Here is a 12,096-nt window from a genome sequence, read left to right on the forward strand (position 1 = left end):
CCTGATATTAAGTAAGAAAATTGATGGTCTCTTCCACAGTCAACTTCTGCCCTTGCTGATCTTAGGCTTCTCCCTTGTCTTTTCCCCCAGGTATAGTCAATTTGATTTCTGTATATTCCATCTGAAGAAGTCCATTTCTAGAGCTGCCATTTGTGTTGCTGACAAGTGGTGTTTGCTATGAATGAGTCATCGGTCTTGCAAAACTCTGTTATGTGTGCTCCAGCTTTACTTCTATCACTAAGACCGTATTTTCCAAGTTCCATTCCTTCCTCATCAGTTCCAACTTTTTCATCCCATCCCCAGAAACAAGCAGTACATTTTGATTGCATGTTTGGTGACTATCACACTGAAGCCATTGATAGAACTCTATAATTTCTTCATCACTGTTTTTCATGGTTGGTGCATTAATTTTATTTAATTTTTGAAGGTGGATAGATATATTCCTATCACAGACAACCCCATATTACATGGTGGACCTTAAAGTATCCATTTTTATTGTAAATCCAACACCTTGCCTCTTGAATGTGTCACTTCGGGCATACTACATGATAAGATTTTATGATTCAAAACAGATTTTGTTGACTATGCAAAAGCATTCAATGGTGTGGATCATAAGAAACTCTAAATAATCTTGAAAAGAATATAAATTCCAAAATACTATATTGCACTCGTGCAGTACCTGTACCTGGGTCAAGAAGTAGTTATCTGAACAGAACAAGTGAATTCTGCGTGGTTGACAGTCGGAAAGGTGAGCATCAGTGTTGCATGCTCTCACCATGCTTATCCAACCTGTATACTGAGAAAATAATCAGAGAGGCTGGATAAGCAGAAGAAAACTGCTCAGGATTGGAGGAAGGCTTATGACACAACCCTGGTTGCTGAAAGCGAGGAGGACTTGAAACACCTACAAGGGCCAAGGACTGCAGCTTCAGTATAGATTGCCACTCAATGTAAAGGGGACTAAAATCCTCCCTGGACCTAGATAACACATCATAGTAACTAGAGAAAAGATTGAGGTTGTCAAGGATTTTGTCTTGTTTGGAACCACAATCAATGCTCATTGAAGCAAAAGTCAAGAGGTGAAAGGTGACAACATCACATTGCAGTCCAGAGATTAAGAGAGATATCAGATTAAAGGAGACATTGCATCTGCTGCACAAGACGTCTTTGGTGTAGTTTTTAGGTGCCATGGAAGAAGTTTTGACTCATGCTGACCCTATGCACAACAGACATAAACCCTGCCGTGTCCTACACCATCTTTACCATTCCTTGAGTCCATTTGTGTTAATCCCTCTCATTGAGGGCCTTTCCCTTTGTCATTGTCCCTCTACTTCATTAAGCAAGATGCCCTTCTCTACAGGGACTGGTTTCTCCTGACAACATGTCCAAAGTACGTGTGATGAAGTTTTGCCACGTAATCCTCTGAGGAATAATTTTTTTATTATTGAAAACAGGGAAGTTATTGTGAGGACAAAAATGCACTTCACCCAAGCCATGTTATTTTCAGTTGCATCAGATGCATGTGAAAGTTGGACATCGAATGTGGAAGACTGAGAAGAATTGATGCATTTGCATTGTGGTGTATTTGATTTCGATGCTTTGCAATGAGCAAGATCCATATGTGTAGTTGCTGTTCCTGTTCTTAAAAAGGCATTTGAAACCAACAAGTCATGTTTTATCCCCAAATGCTGTCATGCAATGTCTGGAGTCATTTCTAAAACCAAGACAGAATTCCCTAACATTGATCTTTCTCAGTCTGAAAACTCTCTTGAATCCCATCCTTTATGAAAGCCTGCTGGCATAGCTCACAAGAATGAACTCCACAAGATACTACAGTATGTGGCTTATCGTGTGTAAGTATGCACATGCATGTTTAGTGTATATATCCTTCTGTAACATGAAGTTATCTGTAGCGTGAAGCATATTTGCATTGGTAGTATATTGCGTGCTGTTTATGTTGTTCAGTGCCATTAGGCAGGCTCTAATTTATAATGACCCTTTATTCATCAGGACAAAAGCCTGCCTGCTTGTGCACCACACTCACAATGCTTCTCATGTTACAGCCACTGCTGCAGCCCCTACATCATTCCATCTTGCTCAGGGTCTTCCTCTTTGCCAATGCCTTTCTACTTTACCAAGCAAGATGCCCTTTTCCAGGAGCTGTTCTATAATGACAACATATTCAAATTTGGTTTGGAAAGTCTTACCATCCTAGCCTCTAATTAGGCATTTTTTTCAATATTCTTATATATTTTATATAATATTCAAATTTAAGTGGGATTCTTCTAATTTATCTGGCAACCCAAGGAAGAAGCAAATGACTTCTGCCTCTAAGGGAGGTGCAGACAATATTCTTGTGCACAATCTTATCTGATCTATAACCAAAGACTTCTAAAATCTGGCCAATCCTCAGTACCTAATTTGCCAAAGTCATCTATCACCTTGATAATTGCTACAATCTTTTAATTAATGCAATTGTTTTTCCTTTTATAAGATAATTCTTAACACAGGAATCAGAATTTAAGTAATAAAGCCTAAGTCATATGATGCCATTTTCAGCTCATATCCTCCAATGGTTTCCATACTTCCTGGCTGTGCTTGCGAGTGCTAGGTAGTGTTTGTTACATCTTGGGTTCTTAGCACGTACCCACTTCCCTATCTGGGGGGTGAGTCTTCCTCCAGGTAGGGACTTCTCTCAAATTGTAAACCTCTGTAACTATGTAAGCAAGCATTGCACCTACCAAACTCATTTATCATGCCCTCATGCTATTATGCATTATTTTTAGCCACCAAACACATCATAACATTTAGCTATGTATTTGGTTTATTTTTTGTCTCTGCTCTTGGGTTATTAGGATTCACAAAGATAAAGATTCTTTTTAATTTTATTGACAGCTAGAACTCACAAGTTCTTGAAGAGTTTCTAGATATATAATTAATGATCAAAATGTTTTGAATAAATTGTATATATTAATGATTGAAATAGAAGTGTAACATTGACAAAACTATATGATTTTTTATGTTGTATTATTAACGAAGAAGCATTATTTCAAGAAATAAACTATGGTCATGTTTGAGAGGTATTAATAAAAACTTAGTACATTTATCTTTTTTCTTCAGTATATTCACTACATTAGAATATGACTTTTCTTGATTTTTTAGGTGCGTCAGTAACATTCATCTTCATGCTCTTTTCAGGTTGATGTGCTGCCTCGACTGGGATACACTGTAGCTTTTTAATATCAGCATTTATCATACTAAAATATATGCATGGCCTATAACTTCTGTGAAATAGCCTCCAATGTGGAATAGCAGTGATCCCGAGGCAGAGTTTAAAATAAGCAAATAGGTCAAATGTTTCACTTACCTGCAGTATTTTTAATTACTTGATCTATCCTTTTCGATGAATGTTCAGGCCCTGTAGCCATCATGACACTAAACTTTAAACGAGTAGAATACCAGGAGCCCCATGTGTTTCATCTTTTATAATGCTCTAAGTCAAATGATTTTAAAAATATTTTTTTCATCTTGAAAATGTCTCTAAAGAGTCAATAGTTTAAATGCAAAATTCTTCCCTTAAGGAAAAAGGTTCGAAGTTCTCATTTTTTCCCAGAGAAAAATATTACTTTCTCACATGAAAGTTTTGTCTCTTTTATTGCTAACGTTAAGGGGGGGGGGGGAAATACCAAGACTTCTTGAATACAGCTCTATTCATCAAACTGATTCTTTCTTGCTGCAGGTGATTTCTCATTGATATTCCCTTTGGTTGTAGGAGTTTTTAAATTAGTGTTTCATCGCTGTGGCACACATTATTTAGCTAACTATTACCTTTCATTTGTATTCATTACGTGTGCATATGACTTTATCATTCCTCAGCATTATAAGAACCATAAAGGGGAGATTTATATTGCCATAGATACAAAGATAGAAGTATTTCACTAAAAAAATCCCTATCTTTTCTTACTATAATCTGTTAAATAAAGTAACTTCATTAGACATAAAATGTGACTAAGTATTTTAGTATTGTAGGAGTGTATTTGGTATGCTAAAATATAACTGAACAATAGTTTCCAGGTTTTTTTGTTTGGGTTTTCTTTTTGTCCTTTTAAATCTATGTGTTTTACCCTTAATCAATTTTATTATGACATTGGAAGATAAAAGAATCAAGACTTCACCAGGACATGCTTACTCAAGGTGAAAAATCTCATGTCCTAGATGGATTAAGCGTGCTCTAAATTTATTCAAGCCAAGAGCATATATATATATATATATATATGTATATATATATATGTATATATATATATATATATATAATTAAATTTTACCTACTTACAAGCATTTTACATATTCTACCTTTGTGTTCATTTCTCTGGGTGTATTATCTATAAAATTAACTTTATGGTATATTTTCAAGCTAAATTAGCGACTATATACTCCATATAATTAATGAAGGTGCAATCTCTCTCAAACCAACAGAGGAGAACATGCAACTATGTGGAACATGACATTAATCATTAAAAGTATAAATGAGATAAAGTTGGTTGTTGTTTCAAGGTGTTGTTTGCCAGCTCCAACTCATAGCTACCTGATGCCTATTGTTTCCATAGCTACCTGATGCCCATTTTTCCATAGTTACCTGATGCCTACTGTTTCCATAGCTGCCTGATGCCCATTGTTTTCATAGCTGCCTGATGCCCATTGTTTCCATAGCTGCCTGATGCCCATTGTTTCCATAGCTGCCTGATGCCCATTGTTTCCATAGCTGCCTGATGCCCATTGTTTCCGTAGCTGCCTGATGCCTACTGTTTCCATAGCTGCCTGATGCCCATTGTTTCCATAGCGGCCTGATGCCCATTGTTTTCATTACTGTCAGTCCATTTTCTTGATGCTCTTCCTGTTTTCTGCTGGCCTCTCCTTTACCAAGAATAAGGTCGTTTTCCAGGGACTGATCTTCCCTGATAATATGTGCAAAGTACATAATATGTAATTGAGTCCTTAAATTGTATGATACATGAAGAATATGCCAATAAAACTATTTAAAAATTAGTTTATATTTTTTCCAAAATATCACCTTTTTTCTTTCCTTTTGAGTGACATTTTGCTTTTATCCTATAGGATATTCTTGATGTCATCCTGCAGTTCATTTGGTCCTCTGTCATTAGTATTCAATGTGTAAAATATATTCTTGAGATAATCTGTAAGTTCAGGTGGGATATACTCAAGGTCCTATTTTTAACTCTCTTGGACTTGGTTTATTAAAAATAATATGTACTACATGTAGGACAATATCACTTGCCTTAAAATAAATAATTATATTTATATTTTCATTGACCAAAAACACAAAACATAATTATTCTAGTCCTAGGGGTCCTTGGTTTATGTTGCAAATATTTTCACTAACTGACTAATATCAAGTTCCTTGTGCCTTTTCTTTTGCTCCATTCCCTGAATACCAAAATTCATAATTTCAATCACATAGACCACACCAGGGTAGAGAATTTTGTTATTCTTATAAATTTAGAGATGGGATAAAAATTAGGAATAATAATAAACAAATATAATCCAAACAATTCTTCAAAGGTAAAACTGAGATAAACAGCAGTACCCAATTTCAAGAGAGATTTGCCTATAGATATAGGCATTTAAATAGGTAACTAACACTGTAATCTCTGAAAATAGTATTGAGATAAAAATCTGCACCCAATTTCAAGAAATAATTGTATGTAGATAATTGGTATACATTTTAATATATATATATATATATATATATGTATATCAGTTTTAAAAAGATAAATCAAATTGCATACTCTGACAAGGTGGCTAAGAGAACAGAAATTAAAGTGAATTTGTTCTCTACACACTTTGGGGCATGTTGGTGGGTGAATGAACTGGAGGTTTGGGAATGGGTAACTTTTTTTGTTTCTTGGGCTGCATGGCGATGTTGTCACACAGTGGATGGTGTGAAAATACAGAAAATGTCTTACCATTACGAAGGAGAAGGGTCCGAATGGGTTGGATTGTTCATGTTGATTCCTTCTTGGAGTTATCATCCATCCTTAGTCTTCCTTGGCTGCTCATATGTGCATCGGACCCCACCACCATAAGTTTCCGCTTAGGTATAATTCTGTTATCATTTCTAGTCTCTCCTTGTTGAAGACACAACTCAAGAGATAATAATTAGAACACCACTGAAATGTGACCTTGTTTAATTAATTGTTGACAACAGAAAAAAAAGAACTACCTTAATTCCAAAGAAAATATTATTCACTGATTCAGGGGATAGAACTTCAACATATCTTTATGAAAGACACAAGTCTATCCACAGCAATGTCTTAAGGAAGGGAGAGGCATGAAACACCAAAAAGGGAAGGAAATTAATAAGAAAAGAGAAAGCAGCAGGTGCCAGCAATAAAAATAGCAACAGACAAATGAATATTTCCCCCTCAAACATGTTTCTTTACTAAAAATAAAAATTAGAATTCTTGACCTCTTACTTTTTTTAAACTTCATGACTAAATTCAGAGCTTTAAATTCAGAATTCAAAATATCAGAATTGACATTTTATTTTCTCTGGATTAGAATATTTATGTATTTAAAGAACTAATGTAGGAACTGAAAAATTTTGAAATCTATATCTCCCACTTGAGTGTGTATTCTGAGTTATAATCAACTTTAAATTTAATTATTAGAATATATTGCATTTGTAATTTTGAGATATTCTAACAGTAGTACAAGTGTCATAGGTTATTTTACAAACAATATAAAACTTAAAATGTTTTACTGAAGAAAACATTTTTTCTGCTGCAGATATGTATATATAAAATTGTCCTAGTTGATTTCTCAACCCACAAAAGATCAGTAAAGGTTTACCAATTGAATTTCAAACTGGATTTCATTGTTTCATCTTGTGATTTTAAAAGTTTAATTGGCTGCTACTGGGAAATATTTCAGTAGACTGTTTGATACGATAATTGTTGAAATATGATAACATTCTATTAAAGCCATATATTATATAAATTACCACTTTATAAAGCCAATAAAATTCAATACTTTCCAAAAAATTACATCTGGAATCCATTTAAAGTTTTGTGGATATATTTCAAATGAGATAAACTACTATTTATTGAGTATCTATTCTGGGAAACAAATGGACCACTGATTAAGAAAATTTCAGGAGAGTAAAGTAAACAGAATATCTTTACTTAAAATCAGGACTTTCCCTGGAAAATATGGTCTTAATTGGACTTATCAAATAAAAGAGCATAACTTACTGCCATCAAATTGATTCTGACTCATGGTAACCCTATAAGATGTAATAAAACTGGCCCCTTGGGTTTATTCGATGGTAAGACTTTACAGCAGTACACAGTTTCCATGTTTCTCACATGGAACAGCTGGTGGGTTTGAATTGCTGACCCACTAAGCCACCAAAGCACCTACTAAACTTACAACGACCTCAAGTTATCTTAGAATTGGAAGTGACTCCATAGTTAATTATTACTACATTTAGTTATCTAATTAGTTATTTGTTTATTATGGTCATGGAGTAAATTATATCCTTTTCCTTCCTCCCCCCACGCAATGTGTCAACTTGGTTAAGTCATAATTCTCAGTGATTTAGTCATAATGTAATGAATATATAGTCTAATAAATATACAAGTGTGGCACTTAAGTATTGATATCCATGATCTAATTTGATAAAATACATCATTGAAAAGGTTATGGCTTGATACAAAACTCTTAATTCAGTGACAGCCCTGATGATGTAAGGGGAGGTGTCCTGGAATTTGATAATGACACATGGAACCTATGGATAAGAATTAGATTGTTTTCATCTGATACTATGGAGTCTAGTGAATTCCTAAGTCATATAATAACTATCACCTTAGGCAGTTTTTATTTGTAAATTAAGCTTTGTTCAAAAAATATTTTTAAATTCTGGGAATGATTCCAGTAGATAAGATGCTATTAAATAATATTTTATTTTGTTAGGTAATAATAGCAGGCCAAGTCAGAGGACTCTAGGTCAGCCTACTTACCTAACCAAAAACCTAATCACATCTTAGTCATCAAATGAACAAAATAGATACATAGTTTCATACTGAGGGAAGAGTCCACATGAAGAAAGAAACATTCCCAGGCCCAGGATATCCAAGGGATGCTGGACCTTGTGTGAAATCCTGAATTTCAACTTCTGGCCTCAAAAACAGAATATACTTTTTTGTTACGTAAAGCCACCCTTTGTACTTTTAAAATTATTGTTGTTAAGGTTGCATTATATAACTCAGTAAATTCATGGTAATTGTAATGAGTTTATAATGACTTATGAGTATATTGATCATGTTTTTGGTTTTTTTTAACTTTTCTAAAATGCTGTACTTTCTCATAGAATATTGTCAAGATATGTTGTTTATTGATGTTTCTCCTTTCCTATATTTTTCTTATCATGGAAATCAAGGGGGGAAATCACCTTCAATTTTCTGAATTGTTTATAATTTTCTGTAACTTCACAAAATTACTAGGGTTTTCTACTATAGCTAATGATTCTATAATTTAACCCTTAAATACTATTCTCACGTGTTTTTTTTTCAAAATGTAATTATTTGGGGTTTGAGGCAGCAACTCATAAGAATTTTCCTGACCAACCTAATGAAACTTTGTAATTTTACAAATAGCTTATTAGGGGAACAAACAAAGCCAATCAAAGGATTAAAAACCAGAATCATCTAGAAAAAACAAAAAATCAAACCCACTGATACGGAGTGGATTCCAACGCATAAAGATTCTCCAGAGCTGTTTGAGGCTGTAACTCTTTATGGAACATGCTGAATCTTCTGTCTTCTGCAGAGCAGCAGGTGGGAGTGAGCCACTTACCTTGAGATTAATTAGCATTCCATGCCCATCCAGCATCACTATAAGTTATTCAAGCCTAAATTTATATTTGTTTATGCTGCCCTACCTGAAAACATTCACCATTCTCATAGCTATTCTTTTGAGAGAGGAAAAATTTCAAATAACAATTAATTATATGCACATATAATTTTCACATTGATGGAAAATTTTAACTTTCTATTTGAAAATTGTGTGTCAATAAATATCCAGGGAACCAATTAACCTACATAGAAACTTGACCTTAATTAGATGACAGCTGTTATAGACAATGCTTGAGTCAAACATCTGAAATAGCAATTTTTGAATGTGTGTGTGGTAGGTTTGATGTCAACTTGGCTGGATTTTCAGGATTCTCAGTGGTTTGACAGTTAAAGCCTAGGGATTCCTGAAAACAAATGAATTACCATTGAGTCAATTCTAACGCACATGGACCCTGTAGGATAGGCTAGAACAGCCCCTGAGGTTTTGCAAGACTGTTACCCTGCGGGAGTGGGATGCTTCCTCTTCTCCTGTAGAATGACCGGTGGTATGAAACGGCTCAGAATTAGCAGCCCAAAATGTAACTACTAAAAAATGTAATCAACTCCATTATGGGATCTACTGGTAGCAGGCAAATCAGTTGTAAGAATATTAGTGTTGAGTAGGACCCCTCTATGCAATTTACAGCCTGATGTAATTGAGAAGACATTTCCTGTGAGCCGATGCTGTGGGAAAACTAGCTTGCTTTATGCTGGGTCTGGAGCCTCATGTGACTCAATGGCTTCCAGTTCTTTGAACTTTGAGTCAATAGATGCTACTGGTACTGCCTGCCGATTCTGAAAAGCATCTTGAGCCTGAGATCTAACCTGTTGATTTTGGGTTCATTGTAGTCTACCATCACAAGTCTGACCTGTTGATCTTGGCTTCTCATGCCTCTGCAGCCAGGAGTCTGTCCTCTGCTTGGTCTACTTTGTTGCCTTTTTCTTTTCCATCTATCTTCCTTCCTACTTTCTTGTTTGTCAGTCAAGTCATAGCTACAAGAGTTGGGAGGAGCCTATAACATAACATATGACAGATGAACCAGCCTGGGCTTACTCGAGTCTACAATTCTCTGAGCCATTTCCTTGATATAAATTTCTTTCTTTTATATATCCCTTTGTGTATGTATATATATGCATATATTATCTATCTGTCTATAATCTATAAGGTATCTATCTACATGAGAGCTGTATTCAGAAGAAAAAACATGTAGAGAACCCAGTCTAATATAGTACATAGATACATATCTTAGAAAACCTTAAAAATATGACCATTATTATGTTTAGTGATGTTTACAACCAAGGCATAGGAAATATGAATAAGACTTTCAGAGTTTCTTGCAAAGATATTCATATTCACTTATCTCAATAAGGTTTCCAGTTTAATACTATATTGTTTTTAGAGACCATTGAGTCACTTTGACCCATAACAACACTATGCACAATAGAATGAAACACCAGTTTTGTACCATCTTCACAACCTTTCCCATACCTGAGGCCATTGTGGAAGCTATGGTGTCAATACATCGAGTTGAGGTCCTTACATTTTTTTGTAAGGCCTCGACATTAGCAAGCATGATATCCTTCTCTGTAGACTGCTCTTTCCTGACAATATGCCCAAAATATATACGAAGAAGTCTTGCCCTCCTTGTCTCTAAGGAGCACACTGGCCATATGTCTTCCAACACCGATCACTGTGCCCTTCCATCAGCCCATTGTACTTCTGTTGGTTTTCTCCAGCACCACAATCCCAATGCATCAATTCATTCTGTGATCTTGCTTATTCAATGTGCAACTTTCACGTGCAGAAAAACAATGGAGAGTACGATAGTATGGATCAGGAACACCTTAGTCCTCAAAATATGATCCTAACTTTTCAACACTGAAAGGTGTCTTATACAGCAGATTTATCCAATGCAGTATATCTTTTGATCTCTTGACTGCTGCTTCTGTGAGCGTTGATGGTGGATCCAAGCAAGACAAAATTCCCCCGACTTCAGCCTTTTCTCCATTGACTGTGATGTTACTTATGGTTGCCGTTGTGAGGATTTTGGTCTTCTTTACCTTGAATTTTGACCTACACTGCAAGCTGTAATCCTTGATCTTCATCAGCACGTGCTTCAAGTCCTCCTCACTTTGAGCACACAAGGTTGTGTTCTCTGAATATCACAGGCTGTTCATTAGTCCTGCTTTAATCCTGCTGCCACAGTTTTCCTCATACAAACCAGCTTCCCTGATAATACAAGATAAACAAATATGGTGAAAGGACTCAACCCTGACCTACAATTTTCCGCCTTTTAACCCTGCAGAATTTCCTCGTTCCTTTCTCACACCCAGCTCTGGATGGAGCAGCGCCACAGTGTGAACTGCGCATGGGCACTGCCGTGTTCTGGCATTCCTCTTCTTTTCTGGGCTATTCGCAATTTGTTAAAATCCACACAGGAAAATGGGTTGTCACGGTCAATAAAACATAAATAAATTTCTTTCTGTGATCCTAAGCTTTCAGCTAAGATCTATCTGAAGGAATCGAAGACATCCTCTGTTCCGTGTTGTAGTAGTCACATAACTGCATGTAAACTTGAAGACATAAATATGTAGGGGTGGACTCTAGCTTCCATCGGGTCACAGCCTGATGGTACCCCTTGTGAGCGTGGCCTTCTCATTGGGAGGGCCCTGGGAACCTCCCCCTCTCTCTCTGCCTTCTCCTTCCTGCTGGCTGACCCTGGTTGCCGCCAGAGCCCTGGAGATGTGTCCACCGCCATTGGATCCACCATCACTTACACCCTCCAGCCTGTAATATTTCTGCATTCTGCATCATTGCATGTGGCTTCATGAGTTTAAAGAGGGATCTATGGTCTAGTATCGGACTTATGACTTTGAGTTGAAGTAGGCTAGTATGTTTTACAATATACTTTGTATGTTATTTCCTGATATAAAGCTCTTTCTTGCACATATAGAAGTGTCACTGGATTTGCTTCTCTGGTCAACCTGGCCTAACACACATGTCCTCTTCTGATTCCAGCATGAACATCTGGCAGCTCCCCACTCTGTTCCACTGCATTCACAGCTGCATTTTGTCAGCGACCATCGTATTAAAAATCCATCGCATAGTTTAAGAAATCATGTGTTGTAGAAATCATTCTCATTTTCTCTTATAATTAAAGATCACAGAAACTCAGGTATTTCT

The sequence above is a fragment of the Tenrec ecaudatus genome, chromosome 2 (assembly GCF_050624435.1).
Source record: "Tenrec ecaudatus isolate mTenEca1 chromosome 2, mTenEca1.hap1, whole genome shotgun sequence".
In the NCBI taxonomy this organism is placed as follows: Eukaryota; Metazoa; Chordata; class Mammalia; order Afrosoricida; family Tenrecidae; genus Tenrec; species Tenrec ecaudatus.